Here is a 21,340-nt window from a genome sequence, read left to right on the forward strand (position 1 = left end):
GATGTAGGGGACAAATCACATATAGGGAGATAAAATTGGCATGTAAGAAAGACAATGTTAAAGTGGGGGATTTCAATATGCAGTTTGACTGGGTTAATCAATATTCCACAACACACCCATAGGTCCCAATACTCACCACTCCCTAGAGAGGGAGGGGGGGGGGGTAAGAAGGAGGGATGGTAGAGGGGGAGGGGTGGTAGAGAGGGAGGGGGGTAGAGAGGGAGGGAGAGGGTAGAGAGGGAGGGAGAGGTGGAGGAGGTAGAGGGAGAGAAAGAGGGAGGGTAGAGGGAGGGGGGGGGGGCGTAGAGACCCTACCCCATCTCCCTCCTCCTCATTTACCTCATCCTCCTCCCCTCACTCCCATTCCCTGCCCGAGGACCTACCCAGGTCATAGAGCAGCACCAGAGCCTGGACAGCTTGAGCGCCCATTGTGATTGGTGCACTGTGAGCGGCAGCCAACTTGAGAGCCCATTGGTACCGTTGGCAATGTCCCATTGTGACGTTATTCTGGCAGTCATCAGGCAGCTTGAGAAGCCACTGTGATTGGTGGACTGTGAGAGGCATTGTGACATCATCACTGGACCCTCTCGGATAAAGCGGTTTTGGCTTTTTTTGAAACTTTAAATAATGAATAACTTCGGAAATATAGGTTGGAATGCGACGGAAAGATGTTTATCGCTTCGACGGGAAAAATGTGAGTAGAATATGTGAAAATGGGAAGGCTGTGGCCTAGCGTTTGGAAGAAGATAGGAAAAAGCAGAGCAGAGAGACACATTTCCGGCAAAAACAAAGAGTTTTAGTAATACAGATTATTAAGGAATGAGGTTTTCGAGTACTTGATAAAATAGGCCAAAGTCAGCATGATTTTGTGAAGGGGAGATCTTGCCTGACAAATCTGTTGGAATTCTTTAAGGAATTAAATTGTAGGATAGACAAAGGAGAGTCAGTGGATGTTCTTTACCTGGATTTTCAGAAGACCTTTGTTAAGGTGCCAAATGCGAGACTGCTAAACAAGATGGGCAGCCATGTATTAGAGGGAAGATAGAAAGTTGGCTGAATGGTAGAAGGCAAAGAGTTGGAATAAAGGGGGCTTTCTCTGGTTGGCCTACGTGATTAGTGGTGCCCCGCAGGAGCCAGTGTTGGGTCGGCTACTTTTTACGTTGCAGATTAATGATTTGGATGAGCGAATTTATGGCTTTGTGTGAAGATTGTAGATGATAAGAAATAGGTGGAGAGGCAGGTAGTGTAAAGGAAGCGGTAAGTCTGCAGAAGGATTTGGACAGGTTGGGAGAGTGGGCAAAGAAGTGGCAGATGGAACATAGTGTAGCAAAGTGTGGAGTCCTTGTTGCCCTTCAATTCTTCCACCAGCTACCGACATGAGGAGCAATATTGAGTAGCCTATTAACCTATCAGCATGACTTGGGGATGTGTGAGAATCACAATCGCAATAATAGTTTATTAGCCAAGTATGTTTTGCATCTCACGAGGAATTCAATCTGCCAATCAGTCATACAATAAAAAGCAACGGAACACACAAAATACATTTTAACATAAACATCCACCACAGTGACTCCTCCACATTCCTCAATGTTAAGGAAGGTGAAAAAAAGGTTAAAACACCAAAGATAGACACAGAATGATGTAGTAAATCAGCGGCACAGGCAGCATCACTGGAGAGAAGGAATGGGTGACGTTTCGGGTCCGAAGAAGCGTCTCGACCTGAAACGTCACCCATTCCTTCTCTCCCGAGATGCTGCCATTTCTGCTGAGTTACTCCAGCATTTTGTGTCTATCTTCCCACGAAAAGAATAGTTTGAAAAAGTCTTCAACAGTGACTCCACTCAACAGTAAACCATCTAGCCAGCTTCAGTACCATCCCCACTGACAAAACACGCAAAGGCCAAATACCAAAATTAAACAACATGGCCTTTAGGGCAGGTGGTATTATTGCGGCAGGGCATTCACTGGCAATCAAAACACAATCGCTCAAACAAGCAGTGTCCGAATTGTGGCCGGACACACGCTCCCAGGGAATGTCCAGAGTACGGTAAACGATGCAACACGCGTTCAAAGCTGAATCACTTCGAGAAAGTATGTCGGTCATCGAAGGAGAAGGCGTCATCTGTCCGCCATGTAGACGATGAATCTCCGGGTGGACACGACGTATACTCCATAAAGGACAGGGCTGACCAGAATGTTCGGTCAACAGGGGCTTTCAATGACTGCAAGGTCGAGATTGCTGGGACCTCGGTATCGCTTCTCATAGATGTGGGGGCGAAGGTTTCTATTTTGAGCGTCGACCTCAACAAAAGGTCCTTTTCGGACTACCCACTTGCTCCCCCGAGGGACACTCTTCGCGCTTATGATGGTTCAACCATACTCACGATAGGGCTAGTGACAGTTCCTGTCTGCTACAAAGGAGTTAAGCTCGATAGCTTCACATTCTACGTCGCAGATGGAAAGTCTGATGGGAATCAATTTGTCTGATCAACTAAGGTTCAAGCTTCAGGACTCAACCGGCATGAACATCAACATGATCAGCGACGCGGACTATGGGCAGGAGTACCCCTCCCTTTTCTCGGGTTTTGGGATAGTTAAAGGGTACTGCCATGCACCTCGTGTAGACACATCAGTCCGGCCTGTTTCACAGCACCTACGGCGTCTACCGTTTTACATTCGCGCGATAGTCTCAACGGAACTGAAATGACTCGAAAAGGATGGTATCATTGAGCGCATCGATTCATCCCCTTGGATATTGAATCTTGTCATCGCGCGATGCAAGAACGGTGAACTCAGGCTGTGCATCGATCTCAAATTGGTCAACAAAGCCATCATTCCGGACAAATACCCTCTGCCACCAATACAAGAGCTAGCTGCATTGTTCCACAGTTCAACGGTGTTCACAAAACTGGACATGCGCAGAAGCTACCTGCAGGTACCACTACCAGAGTGCAGTCAGCAGTTGTCAGCATTCATTACACATGAAGGAGTATTTCAGTATCGTAGGATGCCATTGGACTGTGCTCAGCGCCTAGCGCATTTCAAAAAATCATGGCGTCGGTTCTGGCAGGCATTGACGGAGCACTCAATCTCCTCAATGATGTCATTGTCCATGGAAGGGACAAGGAGGAACACGATCGACGACTGCATGCAGTGTTAGCTCGTCTCGCGCAACCCAACTTGACGCTCAACGCAGCAAAGTGCACATTTACAGCATCCGATATTGACTTTCTCGGGTACAGAGTGACAGCAACTGGAGTTGAGCCTACTCAGGACAATGTCCAAGCCATCAACGCGCTGCCCGCCCCAACTAACGTGAAAGAGCTAGCGTCATTTCTGGGCACCACCAACTTCTACTGCAAGTTTGTGCCGCAGTACGCGCAGATCGCAGAACCGCTACAGAAGCTGCTACGGAAAGACACACAGTGGGAATGGACGGACGAGCAGGGCTTCGCGTTCAACACGCTGAAAGACAAAATAGCATCTCCGCCTGTTCTCGCGCACTTTGACCCAAGTGCTGAAACGCGTTCAAGGTCGGTGACTGGGTACGAATCAGCCGCCCAAACAGACAGCATAAGCTCGCAAGCGCACTCTCCAAGCCGATACAGATTAAATGGAGATTCGGCGAGAACGCTTACCTCCTCCAAGATGACACCAGATGGAACGCGAGGCGTCTCATTGCAAGTAGACAGGGACAGGAAGAAGATGAATTGGACACTTTTCCTTTCCCAATATCCAATCAAGACAGTGATTGTGGTCAGCATACAGCAGAGCATACAGCAGAGCAGTCTATTCCCGCTCTACGCTCTCAGCGACAGAAGAGGAGACATCAGTATCTGCACGATTATCAGCTGTGAAGCCATAAACGCTATGTTCACTGAGCTGTTATTTTGGACTGATTGCATACGAACATATTTGGATGGATAACTGGACTTAAATGATCACCTTCATTTTCAAGGAGGGAAAAGCGTTGTGTCCTGCAGTCACCACAAGAGGGCTCTGTCTCGAAATGAATGTTTCCTCAGGGAGGGTCCCGGGGGGATCTACAGGGCTTTAGCAGCAGCCATGTTGGCTTGAAATAAATACACTTCTGGTTCTGTACCCCAAGGGTCGTTTGTGAGTTATTTAGCCCTCTAATATAACACTGGATAGAGGAATATATGCCTGGGGCTGACAGAGACACTATAAAAGTAACCACTTTCAAGAGAGGAGACTCGTTTGATGTGCTACAGGGAATGTCATGGCCAGGATCCGCCCCAACTACCTCCTCTTTGTAGTGGAGGAGCTGCTTACTGAATCACAATGTGGACTTCATCCATTTCACAGACCCATGAATATGATCTTCAAGGTACCACTCCAAATGAAATACAGCGAGCAGCACCAACCTTTGAACGTGACCTTCTTCGATCTCGCAAAGCCTTTGATGACTTTAATTGAGAGCGACTATGGTGTAACCTCAAATTCAAGATTCAAGATTCAAAAGATTCAAGAGAGTTTATTGTCATGTGTCCCTGATAGGACAATTAAATTCTTGCTTTGCTTCAGCACAACAGAACATAGTAGGCATGACTATTTTGCAATTTTGCTGTTCTCAGAGGTTCTTAATTCTTAATTTCATTCGCAAGTAAGCAGGCCATGAGACTAACCAATAGGTTGACAAAAGACCCAATCACAATGCAGATCATTGTCAATGCTGTGACATTTGGTCTAAGTCTTTCTTACTTCCGGCTGGAATGGAGCCATTCAATCCAAGTCATTTCCACTCCAGACCCAATGCATTTTACCTTCAATAAAAACAGAAAATACTGGAAAAACTCAGCAGGTCATGCCACATCTGTGGGAAGAGAAGTAGAGTTAATATTTCACATTTCCTGCTTTTATTTTTTCAGTTCTGGCATCTGCAGTATTGTTGATTTGCGTGTTAACTTCGGGCATCCAACTACAACATGCAGATCATGCTTGCATATGTGATATTTGGAGACTGGTCGGTGATTTGTTCATTGAAGCATTGGAGAGATAGGGTTTATACTTAAATACAGAAAACAAAACGTTTTCAGCTTATCTACAATACCATCCTCCCACAATTATATTGCACAAGGAAACTCTGGGAAAACATGAACAGCTTTTCACATACCATATAATCAGATATTTCCTTTAGACATGAGTCAATTTAGCCCCTTGAGTTAATGCTGGCTCTCAAAGGAATACCTTTAATCCCATTTCTCCATATTTTTCTGAAGTATATACTCACATATACCCATTAACAACACCTTCCCTCTCGCTGTTGCCCTTCAATTCTTCCACCAGTTACCGACATGAGGAGCAATATTGAGTAGCCTATTAACCTATCAGCATGACTTGGGGATGTGTGAGAATCACAATCACAATAATACTTTATTAGCCAAGTATGTTTTGCATTACACGAGGAATTCAATTTGCCAAGTCCTTCATACAAATAAAAAGCAACGGAACACACAAAATACATTTTAACATAAACATCCACCACAGTGACTCCTCCACATTCCGCAATGTTATGGAAGGCGAAAAAAAGTTAAAATGTCTTCCCTTCTTTGCCTTCCCGCGGTCGGGGACCTCGAGCCTTCCATTGACTGGACGATCTTGACTACCGTAACCGATTTGGCTTTCCGCATCGGGGCGATTGGCTCTGCGTCGGGGGATATCAGCTCCCCCGCGTCGTCAATCAGACCCCACGTCGGGGCTAGTCGAGCCTCTGCATCATTGGACATCCCGACTAGCCTCTCCGGTGACTGCGAGCCATTGATGGTAAGTCTGCAGGCCGCAGTTGGAGCGATCCCAGGCAAGGGATCGGCTACGATGTTAAGTCCATGCCCCGCGGTGGGGCACAAAGTCAGTCCGAGGAGGCCTCCAACTCCATGATGTTAATCCGTAGATCGGCTGTAGATGCGACCCGGAAAACAAACGCATCTCCGGCAAGGCAAGAAAGTGAAAAAAAAGATTCCCCCGACCACCTCCACCTCCCCCCACATAAAACAAACTGGAGAGCATTTACACAGACTTTTAACACACACTATAAATTAAACAAAGACGGAAAAACAGACAGACTATTGGCGGGGCTGCCAATCGAGCGGCAAATATCCATGTTGTCTCAGGGAGACTATATAGACTTCACTATAGCAGCATTGGAAATCAGACTTGCACACTTTACTGGAGCTATAAGGCAACAGCTTGTAAAGCTGTGTGTCATTGTGCTGTCCAAACTAATCTCAGCACTCCTGTGGTAGATTCTGCGGCACCCAAAATGACCTGATCATTTATGTCAGAAACTAAAGAACAAGAATAAAGAAAGTCACTCTCAATCCCAAAGGACTGCCTGCCATAATGAAGCGGTCCCATCATTGCCTTCATTCTAATGTTTCAATATGTACAACTTTAATCAGCAAGGATCACTTAATATGTCAACAATTCCATCTAATGCCATCTACGCATCACAGTGGTAAAGTTGCTGTCTTATGCTGCCTTACAGCGCCAGAGACCCAGGTTCGATCCTGACTACGGGTGCTGTCAATACGGAGTTTGTACATTCTCCCTGTTCCTGCTTGGGTTTTCTTCAGGTGTCCCAGTTTCCTCCCACACACCAAGAGCATACAGGTTTGTACGTTAATTTGCTTTGGTGGAATTGTAAAATTGTCCAAAATGTGTAGGAAAGTGTTAGTGAGTGGGATGATCACTGGTCAGCATGGACTCAGAGGGCTGAAGGGCCTGTTTCTGTATTTGTATCTCTAAAGTATAAAATTGCCTCAAAATTAAAAAAAAAAATGCTGACTTCCCCTCCCACCTTAGGACAACTACAAGCACTCAAAAAACTCAAGCCTAAAAATGGTTTACTTTCAAAAGTTCAAAGTTGATATTTAATAGATTTGTTTTAGTGTTTAGCTGCACTTGTAAACCATGTCACACTCCTCATGACAAATGACTACTAATGATCTCTCAAAAACAATCAATGCTGCTCTAGGTTAAGTGGCAAACACTTGGATTGAAATGTACTTTTCCTTTGTAAATGACAAAGTAAGAATTAATTAGCAGTCAGCTAATTGGACACCATTACATCAATGACCCCATGGACGTCCCAAAAGCAGTGGACAACCCTCAACCGCTTGAGGACAGGCGTCGGACGCTATGGAGTAGCGATGAAGAGGTGGGGCCTCGCGGACAGCGCCTCCTGAGAGTGTGGGGACCCAACACAGACAGTGGAGCACATAGTCACCAGTTGTCCCAAACACCGGCCACCAGATGGTGCATGAGGTCTGATTGACCTGGACGATGACACGTTGGCCTGGCTCGCCTCAACGGAGCTGCAGGTCTAAAAGACATACGACAGAAGAAGAGGAAGCAGTCAGCTTTTCAACATTCTCCAGTCTTCTCCACATGAAGTAGAAGTTTAAATTTCAGGCAATAGGGAATAATATTGAAAAAGCCTCCCAAAAGGGTTTGCCTATCACACAGGACTCAGGTTGGGTTACACAAATTAATGCAATGAATAGCAGAATGGTTTGCAAGCAGAAAGTAGAAGAAAATAAAACAAAACACCGATTAAGGATTATAGTGGTTGGATAGATTATCAGTGGGACAGCATTTTTGTGTTTGTGTTTATAATTCAGTAAAATTTAGCGTGGTTACCAAAAGATTCAAAGATAAAATAAGACTTAAGGTACTTAGCTGGGAGAATGCACGTTTAGATTGCAAATTGATTTCACAAAAGTAGATTGTAAACAGCTATTTAATTATGCATCTGTATCAGAATGGGGATATTAAGGGTGAAAATCAAGGTTTCAAAATGAATTAAAAAAAAGCCATTCCCATTCAAAAAGGTTAGAAAGTGTGAGAGCCAAATCAAGAGTCTCCTGGATGACAAGTTCTGTAGCCCAGGACTCTGGTCCTGGCAACATCCACAAAAGTCTTCTCTGTACTCCTTCCAGCTTAATGACATCCCTCCTATAGCAGGATGACCAGAACTGAACGCAGTATTCTAAATGTGGACTCCCTAATGCCTAAGATTATGTTAAAGTTGGAAAGGACATTGGTGAGACTACATTTGGAGTACTGTATTTAGTTTTGATAACTTCTATCCTCTATACTCAATACCCTGACTGATGAAGGTAATGTATCATAAACCTTCTTTACTACCCTATCTACTGCGGCAGCATTTTCACGGAACTGTGCACCTGTACTCCTAGATTCCTCTGCTCGATAACACTTCTCTGAATCCCAACATTCACGGTGAAGGTTCCAAGCTGTTTTGACTTCCAAAATGCAACTCCTTGCACTAAACTACTTAAAACATTTGACCTTATAGATGGTTTGGTCAATTGTAAAGTAGCAGTGTGACAGACAAAAGTTAATCCAGAGAAAAATCAGATAATGCATTTGCAGAGCTACAACAAGGCAATGGTATACACAATAAATTGGAGGAAATTAAGATGCGTAGCGGAACAGTGGTAACTTGAGAATTAAAGGTAGTAACACTGGTTAATAACATAGTCAAACAGGCATATGTGATGCTTCCCACTAATTTGCCGAGGAAAATAATATAAGGGGGGAGAGGTTACGCGAAAGCTGTAAACCAGAGAGAATGGAAAAGAGATTTATAAAGATATTGCTATAAACAGAAAAATAATCAGACAAATATGCTGAGCTGTATAAAATTTAAAGGGATCCAGAGGAAGAGGAAGGACTTATTTCCTTTTGCATGTATCAAAATCCGAGGATTTAACAACAAGGTTTGTAGATTCGCAATGAGGATTGTAGAGTTTGGAATTCACTGGCTGAAATGGTGGAAGAAGAAACCCTCATCATTTTTTAAAGTATAAATGATAAGCTGGCAGGCCACAGGGTTTACAGATCAGTATAGAAAGTGGATTAGGCTGTAGAGCTTTTCTTGAATGACAGGGCATGATGGCCACAATGGACTCTTTCTGTGCATACATTTTCTACATTTCCATTAAAAAAATGTATTTGGTGCCCAGAAATAGGGGGACTATTTGATGGTAGGTAGCAATTTGATGAAAAGAAAAGAGCTTCACAATGCTTGAAAACAGAGTAAATATGCCGGTATATACAGGGATCTTGGGACACAGATGCAGTGATAACCTTAAGATGTAAGAACAATTATTGTCCGTAACTAAGATTTGGTCAGGTCGGTTGTCTATAACTAAGTTGTCCATAACTAAGACCTGGACAGGTCGGGGGGTGTTCCCCCCGCCACGGGTACCATGTAATCCCGTGCTACCTGCTCCATGATCGGATAGTCGGCGACTAAACCATCTCCCCCACCTGGTTTGCCAGGTGAGGAGGGGGCTGTGGACCATCAGCAGCACCAAAACCAAGACTTGTCAAAGGGCGGATGAGCTTCCAGCGAGCCAACGGCCATCCTCACTTCAGTAGAAGTTGCGATCACTGTCGTACATAGCATTGTAAGGAATGATGATAAAGCACACACAACAAAATGCTATACTTCCAGCGTCGGAAGTCCGCAGGAACTGGAGGATAGAGGTGTGCGGTGCGTCCGTCACTGTTCCCGTTGGAAACCAGCACCACTGCGTTGCTAATGTTTTCAACGATGATGAATGAATAACGAAGAAAACCATGTTAAGTTTGAGGAGAGTGAATTGAAAAGTACAGTTGCTGACTTAAACTTATATGGAAGCTTAAGCTGACTTTCAATGCATCACAATTGTGGCTCGTCTTCTGCATACTATAAAAGTGCCTTGGAAGAGGCGAAGACAAAAAAATCCACTAGGAACAATCTGAAAAGGTAGATTTAACAGCCTTGGCTGAAAAGGTGGTAGCTCTATTCTCTGAAAGAACTTCAAGGCTGTCTAAGTAATATAAGTTTTTAAGAGAGTCAGAAAATAAACTTCTATCCTCCTAGAGTATAGGGCCCTAGTGAGACCACACCTGGAGTATTGTGTGCAGTTTTGGTCCCCTAATTTGAGGAAGGACATTCCTGCTATTGAGGGAATGCAGCATAGGTTTACAAGGTTAATTGGCGGGACTGTCGTATGCTGAGAGAATGTAATAGATTCGTAATAGAAAGATTTGTAATAGAAAAAAAATCACATGTGGTTAAAGTGCACATAGTCAGATTTTAATAAAGGCCATATTTACATATTTTGGTTTCACCATGCATAAATTACAGCTGTGTTAATTTCAAGGCACCATAATGTTTGGGACACATGGCTTCACGGGTGTTTGTAATTGCTCAGGTGTGTTTAATTGCCTCCTTAATGCAAGTATAAGAGAGCTCTCAGCACCTAGTCTTTCCATCACCTTTGGAAACTTTTATTGCTGTTTATCAATATGAGGACCAAAGTTGTGCCAATGAAAGTCAAAGAAGCAATTATGAGACTGAGAAATAAGAATAAAACTGTTGGAGACATCAGCCAAACCTTAGGCTTACCAAAATCAACAGTTTGGAACATCATTAAGAAGAAAGAGAGCACTGGTGAGCTTACTAATCGCAAAAGGACTGTCAGGCCAAGGAAGACCTCCACAGCTGACGACAGAAGAATTCTCTCTATAATAAAGAAAAATCCCCAAACACCTGTCCGACAGATCAGAAACACTCTTCAGGAGTCAGGTGTGGATTTGTCAATGACCACTGTCCGCAGACGACTTCATGAACAGAAATACAGAGGCTACACTGCAAGATGCAAACCACTGGTTAGCCACAAAAATAGGATGGCCAGGTTACAGTTTGCCTAGAAGTACTTAAAAAAGCAACCACAGTTCTGGAAAAAGGTCTTGTGGACAGATGAGACTAAGATTAACTGATAACAGAGCAATGTATGAAGGAACTGCCCAAAATCCAAAGCATACCACCTCATCTGTGAAACACGGTGGTGGGGGTGATATGGCCTGGGCATGTATGGCTGCTGAAGGTAATGCCTCACTTATCTTCATTGATGATACAACTGCTGATGGTAGTAGCATAATGAATTCTGAAGTGTATAGACACATCCTATCTGTTCAAGTTCAAACAAATGTCTCAAAACTCATTGGCCGGCGGTTCATTCTACAGCAAGACAATGATCCCAAACATACTGCTAATGCAACAAAGGAGTTTTTCAAAGCCAAAAAATTGTAAATTCTTGAGTGGCCAAGTCAATCACCCGATCTGAACCCAATTGAGCATGCCTTTTATATGCTGAAGTGAAAACTGAAGGGGACTAGCTCCCAAAACAAGCATAAGCAAAAGATGGCTGCAATACAGGCCTGGCAGAGCATAACCAGAGAAGACACCGAGCAACTGGTGATGTTCATGAATCGCAGACTTCAAGCAGTTATTGCATGCAAACGATATGCAACAATATACTAAACATGACTACTTTCATTTACATGACATTGCTCTGTCCCAAACATTATGGTGCCCTGAAATGGGGGGACTATGCATAAACACTGCTGTAATTTCTGCATGGTGAAACCCAAATGTATAAAAATGGCATTTATTAAAATCTGACAATGTGCACTTTAACCCCATGTGATTTTTTCTATTACAAATCTCAAATTGTGGAGTACAGTGGCAATTAAATAAATGATGGGTCTGTCCCAAACATTATGATGGGCACTGTAGGTGACGTTTCAGTGCCCATCATTTCAATGCCCATTGGAACCTTACTTGAGTCTCCAGGTTATGAGAAGATTCAGTCAGACATGACAGAAACAGTGTATAATAATAATAATAATAAATTTTCTTTTCGGGCGCCTTTCTAAGTCTCAAGGACACCTTACAGAAATTAACAGAAGAGAAAAAACATATAGTCGGAGTAAAATAAATAATAAGGACATCACCAGTACACAAATTAAAGACAGAAATCGCTCCAATGACAAAAAATCAAAAAACACAATGTGAAGAGAGAGCAGCGGCAGCTAAAGCGCGCCAGCGTCCACTCTCCCTCCCGACAGCCATCTTGGACACAGACTAACATATTAACTTACACACAAAAAAAAATCATCCCCCCACAGTGGATACCACTGTGGGGGAAGGCACAATGTCCAGTCCCCATCCCCAGTTCACCCAAAGTCAGGCCTATTGAGGCCACCGCAATTGCCTCTACCGAGGCCCGATGTTCCTGGCCCTTCTGGCCGGGTGGTATTGCCCCGGCGTTGGGAGAGTCCTCTCAGCGGCTGGGCCACCTGGAACGGCTTCCTAGCTGGGGACCGCGGCTTCCGAAGCCGACAAGGCCGCGCCGGGTTGGAGCTCCCAGGCTCCCGATGTTAGAGTCGGCGCCACCCGCTCCGCAGACCCGCAGCCCGGAGGTGTTGCTCTCGGCGGTCACAGCTCACCGGAGCTCCAGCGCGTCGATCCAGCGTGGCGACCCAGGCAAGGCATCGCCTGCTCCGTTCCACGATAGTGCTCCAGCGCTGTGCCACCAACGAAGCCGAGGTGCTGGGCGGTCCCCGCCAGGAAACGGCGCTCCACGCCCGCTGGAAGGCCACGAGGATGGGTCGACGGGGCAGCCCGGAGAAAAAGCTGCCTCACCGACCAGGTAGGGACCTAGAAATATAATTACCCCCTACCCCCCACATTAAAAAGTCCATTTCTCCAACAGACGAAGCACAGGACTTACTAAAAACTTCAAAAAAAATGAATTAAACGGACGGCTGCTGGTTAGCAGCCATTCCCCAAGATGGCTCCTCCTCCAAGTGTATGGGAGAGGATCACAGAAACTGCTGTGATGGTAGTATGAGCAGGCATGAGAAGCATCCACGAGCTGCCCTCAGTAACTCAGTTAACGAGAGGGCAAGTCTGCTCAGCACCTCCCACTCTGCTCGGCTTAATCCAGCTCTCGAATGCTGGGGCGAAAAAAGAGAGCGAGAAGGCACACAGAAATGCCCTATTCTCACCCCCAGAAGATGCAAGCAGCCCCGCATCAATTATTAAATCCATCCCCATCCATCCCACTGGTCTCACAAGTGCTCATTGTTATGTATGGGGTGTTCATAAGTTAAATGTTGGACCTTAGTGTTAGGACCTGTAGATAGATCAATGAACATATACTTAGCTCCACTTAAAGATGTCTTCCCAATGCCAGAGTGAGGTCAGCTGCCTGCTCATTGGACTTCCAGTGCATTCCTGACCTTCGGTTTGCAGTTTGCATGAAGGAAAGTCTGGAACGTGCTGCCATTTGCCCTGCAGCTGGCCAGCAATTCTCTACCAATCTGCCAGCTGGCTGCCTGTGTGTTTAACTCCATTACATCGACAGGGTTAGATAATGACTCATATGGAGAATAAACACCAGCGTGAGAGGGTCAAACCAAATGGGTTACTTTGCAGAACACTACCATTCAGTCCTCAAGAGCAATCCTTAGCTTCCCACAACATGCCAGTTTAATTCTCCATTGTGCTCCCACTATCAGCTCTCTGTCTGCAGGTTCAACTGTGGCTCCAATAATGCCCAATGTAAGCTCGAGAAACAGCACTTCCTCTTCCATCTGGGAACATGCCATGTATACAAGTTTTGACAATAAGGGAAAGAAGTAGTTTCTTTCTTCAAAGCTTCTGGGGAATATAAGATGTTATTTATTTCTTCCTCTTCACCCCTCCTACCTCACCCGTTCCATTTACAAAGGTAAGTATAAGGAACAGGTTTCAATTGATATGAATCCCTGCTCAAAATAAAGAGCATTCTGCCCATTTAGTAAAGAATAAACATAGATACTGATAGCTAAATATAATTAATTTGACAAGGAGGCGAGGAGACGAAAACGGGAATAAATAATGCCAATCTATTAAACATGCCCTATAAGCAAGTATTTAACTTTATTTAAAGAAGTAAATACTTTCAAACCTATTGTGAAGTGCTAGGAAAACTGAGATGGTCTACAGTACTTGTATGGTTTAAAACTGATTTCATGCCAATTATAGTCAAGCACTTAAAGAACCATTTAGAGTTCACTGCATTATTGGTTTATTGTTTGTTAGTTATCTGCCCATATATTATTAGTCTGTGAATACATTTTATAAATCTTATCATCATGAATGACTAAAATGCCAAATGGTTTGGTTAGAATTAATAATTCGAGTGGCATTTGGAAATGATTCAACTTGTTAATGTAACCTTCCCTCCCGAGATTTACTAATCAGGTGCCTCCTTCTTTCAAAAAGGATTTCCAACTTATATAATTTTGAATGGTAATCTATCTATCTATACATAACTGAAACTCTGATCTAGTCATCTTCCGGTTTGTGCGGTCTTTCTTTTTGCGCAAAAACGGTTCCCGATAGCACTATGAATTTTCACCAGTTCACTCACTGTTCTCCTATGCTGCGATTGCACCAAGTTTTGTTCCGATCGGTTGAATGTCGTAAAAGTTAGCGAGGTTTAAAAAATCTTAAAAACCGCACGTGCGCAGATTGATCTGTTCTCGTGCCGTTCAGCGCCATGCGTATTAGTCTCTTCCACTGTCACTCACCCGGACAGTCCGCCCCTTCCTGCACCATCGCGTCTTTACTGGAGCTGAGGATGGCCGGCGGAGGTTTCCAACCGGACACAATTTTCGGAGGGACCCGAAGCAGCCCAGCCCCGAGCAGCCCAGCATCGAGCAGCCCAGCGCCGGAGACCCAGCCCAGCATCGAGCAGCCCAGCGTCGGAGACCCAGCCCAGCGTCAGAGACCCAGCCCAGCGTCGGATACCCAGCCCAGCGTCGGAGACCCAGCCCAGCGTCGGAGACCCAGCCCAGCGTCGGAGACCCAACCCAGCCCAACCTAGCCTAGCGTCAGAGACCCAGCCCCGGAGTTGGAGATGTCGCCGATGTCGCCAAACCGAAAGCGGAGACACTGATCCCGACAGAGGAGAACGACCAGCTACCGCCGTGCATCCCCATTGCACAGCCAATTCCAGCCGCAACCCCTCTGGTCCCCCTTGTTGGCTCCTCCCGTCTCCCCCGTGATCCCCCCCTCTCGCCCATGGCTCTTCCACGTCTTTTCTCCAAGCTCAGTCCCCCCTCCCCCCACCGCCCACACACCCCTCTCCCCCCCCCCAACTCCCCCCCACCGCTGACACACCCCCTCCCCCCACTATTCCCCCCCTGCCACACCCCCCTCCTCCCACAATACCCTCCACAACCCCCTCCCACCCACTCCCCCCGCCCCAACACACCCCCCGCCCCACAACCTCTCCCGCCCCCACACCCTCCCCGCCCCGACAACGCCCTGCCCCCACAAACCCCCTCAATCCCCATAACCCCTCCCCCCACAACTCCCTGCCCACACCCCCCCCCCAACACACACACTCCACCCCGCCCACAGACACCCCCCTCCCACACACACACACCCTCCCCCTCACATCCTTCCTCTCCCCTCCCACATCCCTCCTCCCCTTCCCGCCCACATACACACCTCCTCCCCGCCACACCCCGCAACACCCCCCCTCCCCCCACACCACCATCTCACCCCCTCCTACACCTCCCCATCCACACACATCCCTCCTCCCCTCCCACCCCACACCACCATCCGCCACACACCCTACTTCCCTCCCCCCTCCCCTCCCCTCCATGAAGAGGAGGGGGAGGGAGTGTTCGGGGATGAGGGGAAATGAGCCGCACCTGCGCTGTTAGGGGCTATGGGTGTGTGGTGGAATATTGCGTTGGTGGAACGGTTTGCGTTGGGGGAATGGTGGTGGAATATTGCGTTGGGGAATGGGTTGCGTTGGGGGTCCAGGCCTCTTGTGCGACTGGGATCCAACATGTCCCACTTAGTCTAGTGCTATTTAAAAAGGGCAATGGGCTAAATAAAACGACTTCATGTCTAAATCTATAATAAAAGCAGAAAATACTATAACTGCTCATCTGGTCAGGCATTATTTATGGACTTGAAATATTAACCTTTCCACAGAAGCCGCCTGCCCTACCGGGTGTTTCAAGCATTTTCTGTTTCTATTTCAGTTTGTAAGTTTTTGACTTCCATTTATTCCCAAACTTTCCTTTTGCATTAGTCCTCTTCATTGTACTTACTGTAGTTATGTATCTTCCTGATCTGTATCCAAAAAAAAATCACTGTACCTTGGTACATGTGATAATAAAGGTAGCATTGAATATGTTAGGCCTCATCTTTCGTTTCCTCAATGTATCACATTGTTATGCAAATCACAGGTCTCATGTGAAAAACAAATGCCCTTGTGATTTACAACATTAAGTTAGAATTCATCCTATTTTTGGTTGCATTAAAAAAAGGACATTTTGGTGCAGTAATTCCAACATTTATATTTGAATTTTCTCTAAAGAGCCGTGGACTCTTTGATATACGTGTCTTCAATATACAAAGTTATTTTTCACAATAACAAATAGCTCACCATTCTCTGTGTATAATAATACTTTGTGCTGAAATGCCAAGAGTGCATTATTATCAGTCTTTTCAAGTTACACAATTTTGCTTAACAAAACATTTCCCCAAGAACACATCCACTGCATTAATCAAGAAATGGCTATATTTAAAACTCCTCTGTTAAGATGCATTTATATACTGGGGACTTATTTTACCGTTTCCATTCATTTCAGCTTAAAGCTACAATTCTACAAGGACAGTCATCTCATTATCAAATTACCATTTTCAAGGATGCTGTTTTTAACAAGAGAATTCTCATTAAGTATAAGTTTGCAATATTTAATTTTCAAGGATGAGAACTTACAACAGTGGCAGCACAATTGTGAAATTAAAGTAATGACATTTAACTGGAACATCTGCCTTTGGGAATGATGGAATGTTGTTTAAAAGCTGGCTTGATCACTATGCACAAACCTCACGGAGTACTGAAGCAGTAAATAGCTCATAGCTCAGAGCAAACAAAGCAATGGGGCAGCAACTGAAAGGAACAGGACATTACTCAATGTTTCACCTGCTTTATGCTGCCTACATTTTGGATAATTGCTGATTCTTTCAACCAGTTTACATGAAAGTGTAAATAACATGGACAGTTTAAAGTCCAACATGACTACTTCCCTTTTTCCAGAAAAGACACATGTTTTGTGAAAAAAATAATTTAAATGTGATGATCAGATTATGTTTTGTGGCTAGAATTCAAATGTGTACACATGTCTTTAATGACAAAAATTCTGAGAAAAATATCATATTTGATTATTAATGTCAAAGAGTATTAAGCATTAATTGTACTCTGCTTTCAAAGCCCAGTTCCATTGGGCACAATGAAACGTAATATCTGGAGGCAGGTTGAACAAACAGACTCTCACACTATTTCATTACGAGCAAATAATGTCGCTGCACTGGAAATCATTTCTAAAAAAACTTTTATCATTTGATGTTTACATTTTCCATCTTGAATCAACTTTCCATCTCTAACCAATAGCACTTTCCTATTTGGAGAGTTGAAAACCTCTGACACACCATTCAAAGTGATGATTCATCGCTTAGGCTATGAAAACAGGAATTCAAACCCATTTTTGGTGATGTTTGGGTATCATTCGGTGATGGATCAAAGAGTTTGTTAAGATTGTTTTCAAATATTGACCATCATACAGAATACCACATTGATTTGCCTAGATTGTAAAGAATATCCAATTTTCATTTTTTTTAATTAAAATTGTATAAGTACATTAACACATCACTTGAGCAATGATGCAGTAATTTTAATAGTTATATTGCAGATGTGAGATAATAAATTTGAATCAAAATTCAAATAATAATATTAGTTTCATAATCTTGTGCTTCTAAACAATGTAACTATGTGAACGAGCTTGTGAACCAAGTTTAGCTAAATGTGCAAACTCAAAATGTACAGCCAACCTAACACAGGGTAATCGAGAAGTGAAGCAATTTAATCAAAGAACAGTTACCACAAAAGAGATAATTTGTCCCACCAGATCCAGATCAGCTCCCAGTAATCTGGTCAATTGCATTTCCTCACTTTACACATTATATTTCTTCAACAACCTTTTCAATATCCATTTGAAAGCTGTAATTGAATTTACTTCCAATGCCCCATTGTATCAATTGTTTCCAAAGTCCTACCATCCTCTGTGTTAACAATTTCCCCTATTATTCTTTTCACATCTTTAGTCTATCATTTCAAAACGTTATTTGTTGGACCATGTGCCATCCACTAGCTAGAATAGTTTCTGTCCATTAAACCCATCACAGTCTTGATTAAAAGCATTGGCCTGGAAATTAATCTGCATCGGTTTCTGGCTTAAAGCAATACTAATAATCTCCATAATTCTTTTTTCAAGTTTTATTAAGTAATATATCATAGGTGTTAGCACCAGCTCAAAATAATGCTCATGGGCTCCCTTTTGAAATGCTATTTCAGGAACAGCAAGCAATAAAGGTAGAATTCCCTGCATTGGTAAAACTTTTCCTCAGAGCTCTGACCTCAAAAAATACCGTTGGCACTTTTCCAGTTACTGGGGAGTGTTGTCAAGGAATGAGAACAGTGGAAAACTCACTGGATAAACAAAAAGTGAAGCAATTTAGCACCAATCTGAAGGATCCAGACTCAAAATATCACCTATCAAATTTCTCCAGAGATGCTGCCTAACCAGCTGAGCTACTCCAGCACTTTGTGTCTTTCTTTCTAATAATGGAAACAGGGCGGTAGTCTCCCAGAAGGTCAGAGAAACCAACATAGTCCTGTGATGACTAATGCGTGAAAGGAAGCTTCTTTGTAGACAGGAAAACAAAGACAGGGAGTTGCCTCAGAGTTGTCTAGTGGGCTATGAATGCCTTCTATGAATGACTGTGCTTCTAGAAACCTTGCAATAAGATGGTGGTGTAGATGTCGGAGGAGTAGATAGATGCCGGTGAGCAGGTGTGGACTTGTCTCCCAGGCCCTCCGAGGTGCTCTGGGGTTCAGATGTTGGCTGCAGGAGGTGTCCAAGTGCATGAAAGATGAGCGGAGGCTGTAGGAGGTGCAGGATGGCATGTTTGTGGGTCAACATGTCTGTGGAGTAGATGGTTGGAGGCCCTGCAGCAGCCTGGAGTGGACCATTGGAGGCCTTGCAGCAGCCTGGAGCAGACCATTGGAGGCCCTGCAGCTGCCTGGGGTTCGCATGGATTGTTTGTCGCTGGAGGCCCCACAGAAGTGGGACGAGAATGCGGATTGGACACGCCTGCAGCAGTTGGTGGAGCAGTGATGGAGGTCATTGACAGCATCACCAGGCCAGGCTGATCCTTGCAATATCGACCTAGTGCCGCTGCCAGGACAATTGGCATTTAAGGTCATGATAAGACTCTATATATTTAAGAACTTGAAACTTGAATGGTACAAGATGGTGCCGGAAATATGGTGACTGTGTACAGCTTCAGTGAAATCTACTATTTTTGATACTACAATCGTTGCACTTTTGTATTAACTTATGATTGTTTTTATGTGTAGCATAATTTTGCCGAACTATGCAAAATAAGATTTATAATGGTATCTAGGCGTATGTGTATTGCTATCCAATTCTGTTAAACAGTCACTGACAAAAATAAAATACACAATTTTGCCAAAGTACTTTGACTTCTGTAGTGCAACAGTAAGCAGCAGTGTGTCATACGCAACATATATTTGACTAGACAACTGTGAAACATTTTTGAGGCAAGACCTAAGAGTGAAGATGATGATGTGGTGCAGGTACTTGTGTGAAGTTGTACTGAGGTTTTCAAAAGCCATGGATGTGAGTGAGGACTTCTAGCAAGGAGAGTAGCCTGCATAGACATTGCGCCTGCAAGGAATGTTTCTTACATGATGCATCAGTGTGAATATTATGCCATCTGTTTTGTTATTTAGCTTTCCCTTATTTTCTTTACTTATTTCTGATGTGATGAACATGAAGCCTCTTTTTGTGCAATATGGTGCAAAACCTCATTGGAAATACAATGTAAGCATTGCATTACCATAGATGTTATTCGGGAGGGCTGGACATCAGATAAATAGTGCAAGGGTACATATGTCTCCCTCCAAAAAATACAAAACCCTGATACTGACTTGTTGTAACTCTCCCAGAAACATGCACAACGTCGGTTAACACCACATTATGATTGTGTGATTGGTTTTTCAGTTATTACAGCGACAATTGTATCGGCCATAAAGATACAAGACAAGGAAATCAAGAAAACCATCAAGAACTCCACCAGATCTGTGCCTATCTATCATTTTACATCTCAATCCCTGCTTGAGTTTTTAGTTGACCTCAATTATTGACTCGTTGTTTCAGAGCAGCATCCTTCAAAGCCTGTCTATGAGACAGGATGCAGCTGAGTCTTAAGTCTTCAGCAAAGGTTTAACAGTGTTAAAATTCTTCATACGATGGGAATGAAATTTAATCACTTATTATTACCATTTTCCCATGTTCGGCTTACTCTTTGAGAAGATCATTAAACACCTGATCAGGGTAATTTTGTTTCATTCACACATTCTTGGAAGAGCCAAACAAGTATTCAAACTGAAAAATGAAATATTCACCAACAATAAGACCGTTAATTTCATTATGTTGATAATAATAGTCCAATGCTTCAGCCACTTTATCATTTGCACTTCTGCGAAAGACTCTTGTACATTTAATTTGGCCCCTGGGTAATAGAAGTTGAATCCATAGCTTTATTCCATGCGACTCAAAAATTAGTAGAGTAACATTGTCTGGCAACTGTGCAAATGAAAGTCATAAATCCATACCCGATATCATTTGCCAACATTTCAGCTGTACCTCCCTACTGATATCTCCAGTAATTGGCTACTCTTCTGCAATTTTATTTTAAATCTATTCTGCAAAATCGCAAAACACAGTCGAGTAGCGGGGTTCAGGATAACAATTAGTAGGAAACAAATAAAATAATGACTTCTGTATAAAGCTGGTTATTGAAGCAGCCTTGTTTGAACCTTTGAAACTTGTCTATTTGCTCTGCTGAGCCCTTGGATTCAGAGAGCCAGAAAAATAAACTGTACTTGATTCCACAAACCCAGCCCAATATGATTGAGAAGAATTAAAGTGGTGAATGTTATTTTTTAAATTATTTGTACAAAACCGGGGTACCAATGGCATATTAAAGAAGTAAACCATCCAGTGATGGACTCAAATTCACCTTCATGTTCAGTTTCTTAAGAGGCTCAAAGTCTCTAGCCACTGGATGAATGTTTGTTTCCACTGGAAACCCAGATAAATATCAGAAAGCTTTATATTCCATCAATGAGCCCAGCTGGTGTAACATTTCCAGATAATGAAACCATAATAACAATAATAAATTACAAATGCATACTTGTGAAGTTATCTGATTACATCAGGTGTTGAAGATGATCGATTAGGTTAGGGCGGTGGATGTTGTCTACATGGATTTTACTAAGGTATTTGATATAGTCCCCCATGGAGG

The 21,340-nt window shown here is 43.8% G+C and overlaps 1 protein-coding gene across 1 annotated transcript in view; it reads right to left on the bottom strand.

Moving 5' to 3' along the window:
- The window catches only part of man1a1 (mannosidase alpha class 1A member 1), a 432,971-nt gene that overhangs the window by 143,396 nt on the left and 268,235 nt on the right, over positions 1-21,340 (bottom strand). The gene's annotated exons all lie outside the window — the stretch shown is intronic.

Source organism: Amblyraja radiata, chromosome 5 (genome assembly GCF_010909765.2).
Source record: "Amblyraja radiata isolate CabotCenter1 chromosome 5, sAmbRad1.1.pri, whole genome shotgun sequence".
Classification (NCBI taxonomy): Eukaryota; Metazoa; Chordata; class Chondrichthyes; order Rajiformes; family Rajidae; genus Amblyraja; species Amblyraja radiata.